Source organism: Oxyura jamaicensis, chromosome 4, assembly GCF_011077185.1.
Source record: "Oxyura jamaicensis isolate SHBP4307 breed ruddy duck chromosome 4, BPBGC_Ojam_1.0, whole genome shotgun sequence".
NCBI classification, from domain to species: Eukaryota; Metazoa; Chordata; class Aves; order Anseriformes; family Anatidae; genus Oxyura; species Oxyura jamaicensis.
Window position 1 is genome coordinate 54693789 of NC_048896.1, and position 6507 is coordinate 54700295.

Consider the following 6507-nt stretch of genomic DNA (forward strand, 5'->3'; position numbering starts at 1 on the left):
AAAAAAAAAAAGTGAACTTTCCTTGACCTCCGAGCAGAGATTTTTCATTTTAAACGTTAATTAGAAAGAAAAAAAAAGAGGGAAACGAGGGGAAGGGGCCGCGTGAAGAAAGGACGGCAGGGAAGGAGGACGGCAAGGCGGGCCAGCCGCAGTCCGTCCGAGCCCCAGGGCTTTTTCCCCGCAAAACACAAAGGCAGGAGCCTGCCCTGTCCTGACGGGGGCCGGGCCCGGGGTCGGCGCCGGGGTTGGGGTCCCCTTCCCTCCCGTCCCTCCGAGCCCGCGGCGGCGGCACCTACCCAGAAACTTGGAGCCCGCGCCCCGGCGGGGAGGGCCGCCATCATGCCGGCGAGGAGAGGGCACCGAGCCGCTTCCCCGGGGCCTCGCCACGGCCCCTCGCCCTGCCCGGGGACCCCCGCGGGGAGGAAGGACGGAGGACGAGGAGGGCGCAGCCGCCCGCTGAGGCTCGAAGCCGCCAAGTTGTTGGCGGCTGAGGGGAAGAAGGGGGCCGGGCCGGGCCGGGCGGGGGCTCCCCGCTCGCTGCGCCGCCGCCGGGCAGCCCCGCGCTCGCCCTGCCTCCGCGCCGGGGCTGAGCCGGCCTGGCTGGCGTCAGGCGGTCGGAGCCGCCCAGCCTCCGCTCGGACGGACGGACGGACGGACAGACCGGCAAAAGGGATCCTCTCCCAGTGACCGCCCCCGGGCTGGGCCGGACCGGCTCGGCCCCTCGGCCCGCGGGGCGGCCGGGAGCCCGCAGGCTGCGGCTGGGCTTCGAGGAGAAGGGCGAGCACCGGCAGGCTGGCAATTAGCTGGAGTAATTGGCAGCACGCTGCTTGCCTGGGGTTTCGGCCTGCCTCTGGCTCTCGCAGGGGATACACTCCCTTAGCCCCCGCTCAGTCCATGTTTAATACGGAAGGTGATTTAGTGACACCTTCCCGTAACACACCGCTTTACCCCGAGGTGCTGTACGTGCGGGCCTCATCCTGGCCCTGTGTGCTTTTCAGGTACTCCTAATGTCTATGAGGAAACCCGTGAAGGCGCGTGAGGCTTCTTGTGCGGTCAGGTGTAGGGGAATGAGGTCTCACCCCTGCAGCCCTTTGACATGGAGCCAAACTCTGAATCCGCACACTCTGCTCTGAAGTGGGTCTACTTGGACGTTTGGAGCCCGCTCGAGGAAAGGTGAGCTTCGCTACCAACTGTGGCTATAGGAGTCTTTACTCAGATGAGCACAGCACATGTATGAGTGAATTGAAATGTGTTTTTTTTGTTGTTGTTGTTTGTTTGTTTGTTTTTTGTTTTGTTTTGTTTTAACAAATACCTTGGCTTTCACCCAGTCGTCATTCCTGGAAGGAGATACGAAGTATGAAATGGAAGACATTTCTACATGAGAAAAGATCACGTATGATACATCTGTACTGGCATAATCACATCTCTATACCTACACCAGTACATTTTTGTGTGCATAGGAAGCCCTATGTACAGCATTAACCTCATTTTAAAGCACAGCGAGACTGAGGCCCTGCAGATTACGGGAACAGCAGTCCTGGCTTGGCACATCCATCCTCCCAGGTGTGCAAGGATTCTGAAGAAACAGAACTGAAATGGCTTGCCCAAGGTCAGGAGGAGCACAATGCAACTGAGATATTATCAGTGTAATGAAGACATTTCCAAGCAATGCACAGAAGAAACAAGAGGCTGTTACTCTTTTTGTGCTGAAATCAGGGCCAGGTGTCCGGGTGCAGCAGTAGTGACTGCGCCAACAGCAGTACCTCAGCGCTCCAGTTTCACATGGAGAAATATGTGGAGAAGGCCTGGGATGGGCAGCAGGCTCCGAGCATCTATTCAGTGCATGGTTCACACTAAGCAGATATGACAAGACAGTAATTAGGGAAGCACTGCAGTTTGTCAGGTGTCTTGTTAGAACCACATTTTTACCTCTTCTGTTGTTGTTAGGGTTGACTGGTTGGTTCGCTTCGGTATGAGAAAATTAATTTTCTTCTTAGACTGAGGCTTGGGGAGGATCGCATTAATATGCTCTTTTACCTATACAGGGCAACAAAATAGGCCAGTGTGGCCTTGTGCTGATGTTTAATAACCTGAACGACTGTTCTGGACAGGGTTGGTCAGAGGGTTGGTCAGAGCTGGCTTGATCAGTTGGGCCACGTAATTGTTCTACCTGAAGATGTTACAGAGGACATTATTTCTTTTTTCATATCCTACTGTGCAATGACATTAGTGTTCAGTCTGCTGCAAGAAAACATGACATGGGGCTAGGAGCAATGAAGGAGACAAACAGTTTTTTTGGAAACAGTCTGACTTTTCATCAGATCAGGTGTAAAATCAAATGAAACCATCAGTTATAAGGCTCATAAGCCTGATCTTTAGTGGAATTGGGGCATTTATGCAGATAAACTTCTAATAAGATTTTCAAAGGCAGCATTAATCTCTTAGACACTTTTTAAAATCTCGGCAAGCACCTGCCTAATCACCTTTAAAATCTGGCTCTCAAAAACAGCTTATTAGAAGGCATAGTGCTAAGACACTCATTATATTGCATATTTTTTTCTATTACATCACATAACAAATATTTAAGAAATACTATGATGACAACTGCTACCTTTACTATTAGCTTTCAATCATCCTCTAAAATCAGAGTTTATATGCAGATTATTATTTAGTATTTCTTGTTAACCTCAGCCAGGCAGCATGTTTCATCTGGCTTATTCACAGGGGTTCCAGGGCTAGCAAGTGCCTTCTGGAGACAGTTTAGCACCAAACACAGTAACTTTGCTTCGCCTTTAGGTTTACCAGGTTTGTGCCAGAAACTAGAGCTTTGTGGCTAATTAAATTGTATCAAACACCTAACTTATTATTTACATTAAAATCACTAGAGTCATTTTCGTTTTAGCCATTACAGTATTGCCCTAGCATGGGAAAATATGAGCAGTATTTTCTGAGAGGAGAGGAGTTCTGTCAGGAAGAATAATGGCTTTCTAAGGATACTTGATTTCATAATTTCCTTCTTTCCTGGGCTGGTTGGTAAAAAGTACTTATCAGCCTCTGTCCTCCATGGCTTGTCTTCTTTAAATAGGTGAGGTATTAAACAAGCCTCCCACCACAGCATTATTAAAAGTGGATATGCAGACTGTTTAGCAGTTACACAAATCTGTTTGGGAAAGATGCCTCAGGCAGAAGACAGCATGTGGGAGAAGGTAAGAAGTATTTTTAAGAGGTCATCATAACTGCAAAGAGCTCAGTACAGTTTTCCAAACCCCTTTGGGTACAAGGCACTGGCTAGCCCTGGTAGCACAGAGTTGGCAGCTGATTTCCACTGCCGAGAAAGGCAGTTGGGTCTGTGCTGGGCAAGGGTATTTGAGCCCTGCACAGCAGCAGGAGTGGTATGGTGCCCATGGGGTGGATGAACTGTGGCCTCCAAAGGCCATCTGAATGGGGCATCAAAATGACAGCTGCAGCTGAGCTGAGCTGCTCACCTGACACCCTGTCCCCATTAAAGAGGACACAGTGGCCCTCCTGTCCCCCCTTTTCCCTGCTGAGCGCTCTGCTGGCATCTGCAGGCAGCTGGGGCAGGGGGAGAGCAGAAGGACAGTGCCTCAGCAGCTGTTCTGTGCCAGAGGCTGATCTGACCGCATCCTCAAGCATCGAGATTCAACTTTGCTTACCCTGAAGAGAAGCTTTGAGCTGGCACTGTGCAGGTTGCACACAAACCTAGAGGAAGTAAGCTATAAAGGCCTTAAAGGTAGAAGTTGTGAGGGTTTTCTATACGCCTTCTTCAGTGTGTCCAGCATTTACTAAAATGAACCCTTCATGAGTTTGTCCCTGTAGAGTCAAAAGTCTTCTTTGGGACCTACCTTTGCTTCCTGACTCACTCACATACACCAAAGAACAAAGAACCATTTCACTCTAACTTAGAAGTTCTTCCTAAACTGGCCTACCATGATTAAGTGGGATTTATATAGAATAAATGTGGAGATGATAACTTCCAAGATTATTATATGTATTTTTCTCTTGCATTAAATAAAGCTTCTGCTATAAATCTGTCTAAAAATGCCAGAAAAGTCTTTGATCAGATTGAGCAGTCATTCATCTTTTCCACTCTTGAGATGATGGGATTCAGACCAAAATTCATTACTTGCCTAAGATTAATGTAGCTGGCTAAAGCTGCCAAGATCCTTATTAAAAGTTAAGAATCCAAAAGGTTCAGGGTGAGAAAAAGTACTAAGCAGGGTGCTCCCTTATCTCCTTTATTGGTGTTTTTCTCTAAGTACTTTGCTCCAGCAATATTGTATTACTGGTGAAGAAGGAAAGAATAGTGGGTTGCTGCTCAGTTCTGCCAGCAAATTGCATACTGCCACCAAGCACAGTTCTGCTGCCTGCTCTGCTGCGCCAGGATTGTGCTGTTCTAGAGAGGGAAATTTTCTCTTTGGGTCTTGACTGTGGTTGTTTAGAAACTTTTGAAGGTAGATTCACTCGGTTGCACTGTATGACCACTGCACTAAACACTGGTGCTGTGCGAGCAGCTGTGTGTCACAGCTTGCTGCACCACTGCCCATAGGCTAAAGCAGCTTTGGGGTGGGACTGGATCGTGGTGATGGATGCAGGCTTGGTGAACAGTGGTAACTATCTGGAGACAGAGATCTATCTCCTTTATACCCAAAGAGAAGACAACTAAATTACACCATTGGAAGACTAACATGATCACATATATTGCATCTAAATGCAGCCTTTTACTTCCATGTGTTGTTAAAACTTGTGACAAAATAATAAGCCCTTTCTATATAAAGATTAAAATCATAAAACGGTATTGTGCCTCATTTTCATTCCCTATATAAATGGTACTTAGTATAAATCTTGAGGAATTCAGAAACCTCTTTTCAGTTTTTCTGAACTGGGGCAAGTCTAACTCACATTGCCAGAGTTCAGTGTCACTTTTGGCTGCACAAGTCAGCAGTAAAACAGTCACCCCCTTCCTCCTGCACAACGGCTGCTCATCCCTAACCCCGCGTCACTCACCCCCTTTGTGCTGGCACAATTGCTGGTGCAGCTGCAAACTGAACAGGCCTAGGGAACTGATCTGGCTGGGAAAAACAAATGTTTTTCCAAGGGCCCAAGTTCATTTTTAATTTGAATCAGTTCCCCGATCTCTGTGTGGTTGTCCAAAACCTTGTGCTGAGCCTGTGCAGGGGCAGGGCTGAGGTGGAAGAAAGGGCAAAACTTATCTTTTTAATAGTGTTGTTGGCTTCAGACAGTTTAAAGTGGCTATGAAACTGCGATAGACATAGCGAGCTTCTTTTTAAGCAATGAAAAATTCTTTCATTCTGAGCACAGCTGCAAACGTGGTGTTAGAAGGACTATGATAAGCACAGGAGCTGGGCTCACTGGTGAATAAGAGAATGTGAGGAGAAAGAGTGATTGGCCTGAGGAATTCAGTGAGCCGGTGTGAGTAAATTAGCGTTTAATTAGTAATCCAAAGGCAATGAGTTCTTAGTGAGTTCTCAATAAAAGATAGCCATGAGAATAAATGCACATGTATCAGTTTCTGTTTGCACTTTCAGGAGGAAATTAGCTTGTAAATTTCAAACATCCTGGCAGTCACACAGTGTTGGAAAGGTTGCCTGCATGTCAAGGGCACTGAGACCAATATTAAATTCCATTATTTTCTTGCTTGACCAAAAATAGCCAAATTTATGACAAACAAGTTGAGTAGATTTAAAAGCAGCCCTCTCTGCATATATTATTGCACAAATCACATCTATAAATCCTCACTATAAATAAAAATTGCGAAATTAAACAGTTAAAAAGTGTCACAATCACAATCAATGTTGTTGGTGTAATCTTAATCAAGTATTCAGTTGAGTTGCATCCTGACACCTGTCTTTGATTGCATGCTCATATACATTCTTTCCAAAAGACCCACTTTATTCAGTAAACAGAACTAATAGTGGTTTTCTCCCCCAGGTTCAGGTTGCAGCTCACAATTATGAAAAACATATTTTCAATACTTAGGTGCAAAACTGAGACTTAGCTGGTGCTGGTTTACAGCTCATAGCTCATCTCTTGACACAAAACTCATCTCTTCTTTCCCTGAGAAATGCCATGACTCTTCCCAAGTGGAGAGGAGCACTACAGCCTCTCAAAAAAAGGTTCTCTAATTTTCAGCCCTGACAAATCAATTTATTACTCTTTATTTTTGTGTAATTTTATTATTTTTTCTATATGTATTTGGTCTGTATTCATGACCGAATCATGCCATGCATACCCAGAGATTCTGCTGTTGTCAGAAGTATCAGAGAGAAGGGAAAGGACTACATGGCTTACTAACACTTAGGAAAGCTGTTTTGTAAATCCCACAGTCAATGACTCTTTAAAATAGGAGAGGAAAAGCAAAGCAAAGCAAAGCAAAGCAAAGAGAAGAAAAGAAAAGAGAAGAGGAAGAGAAGAGAAGAAAAGAAAAGAGAAGAGGAAGAGAAGAGAAGAGAAGAGAAGAGAAGAGAA

At 46.1% G+C, this 6507-nt stretch overlaps 1 protein-coding gene and 1 long non-coding RNA gene across 2 annotated transcripts in view; one reads left to right on the top strand and one right to left on the bottom strand.

Moving 5' to 3' along the window:
• The window catches only part of SMAD1 (SMAD family member 1), a 47473-nt gene extending 46926 nt beyond the window's left edge, over positions 1-547 (bottom strand). Inside the window, exon 1 of the mRNA XM_035323421.1 lies at positions 297-547. The gene's annotated coding sequence lies outside the window, so the exon portion shown is untranslated. The remainder of the gene's footprint in view (positions 1-296) is intronic.
• Positions 548-704: 157 nt separating this feature from the next.
• On the top strand, positions 705-3889 carry LOC118165432. Its single transcript, XR_004750040.1, has 3 exons — positions 705-910; positions 999-1173; positions 1329-3889. It is a non-coding gene; the product is annotated as an uncharacterized LOC118165432 (long non-coding RNA).
• The last annotated feature ends 2618 nt before the right edge of the window (positions 3890-6507 follow it).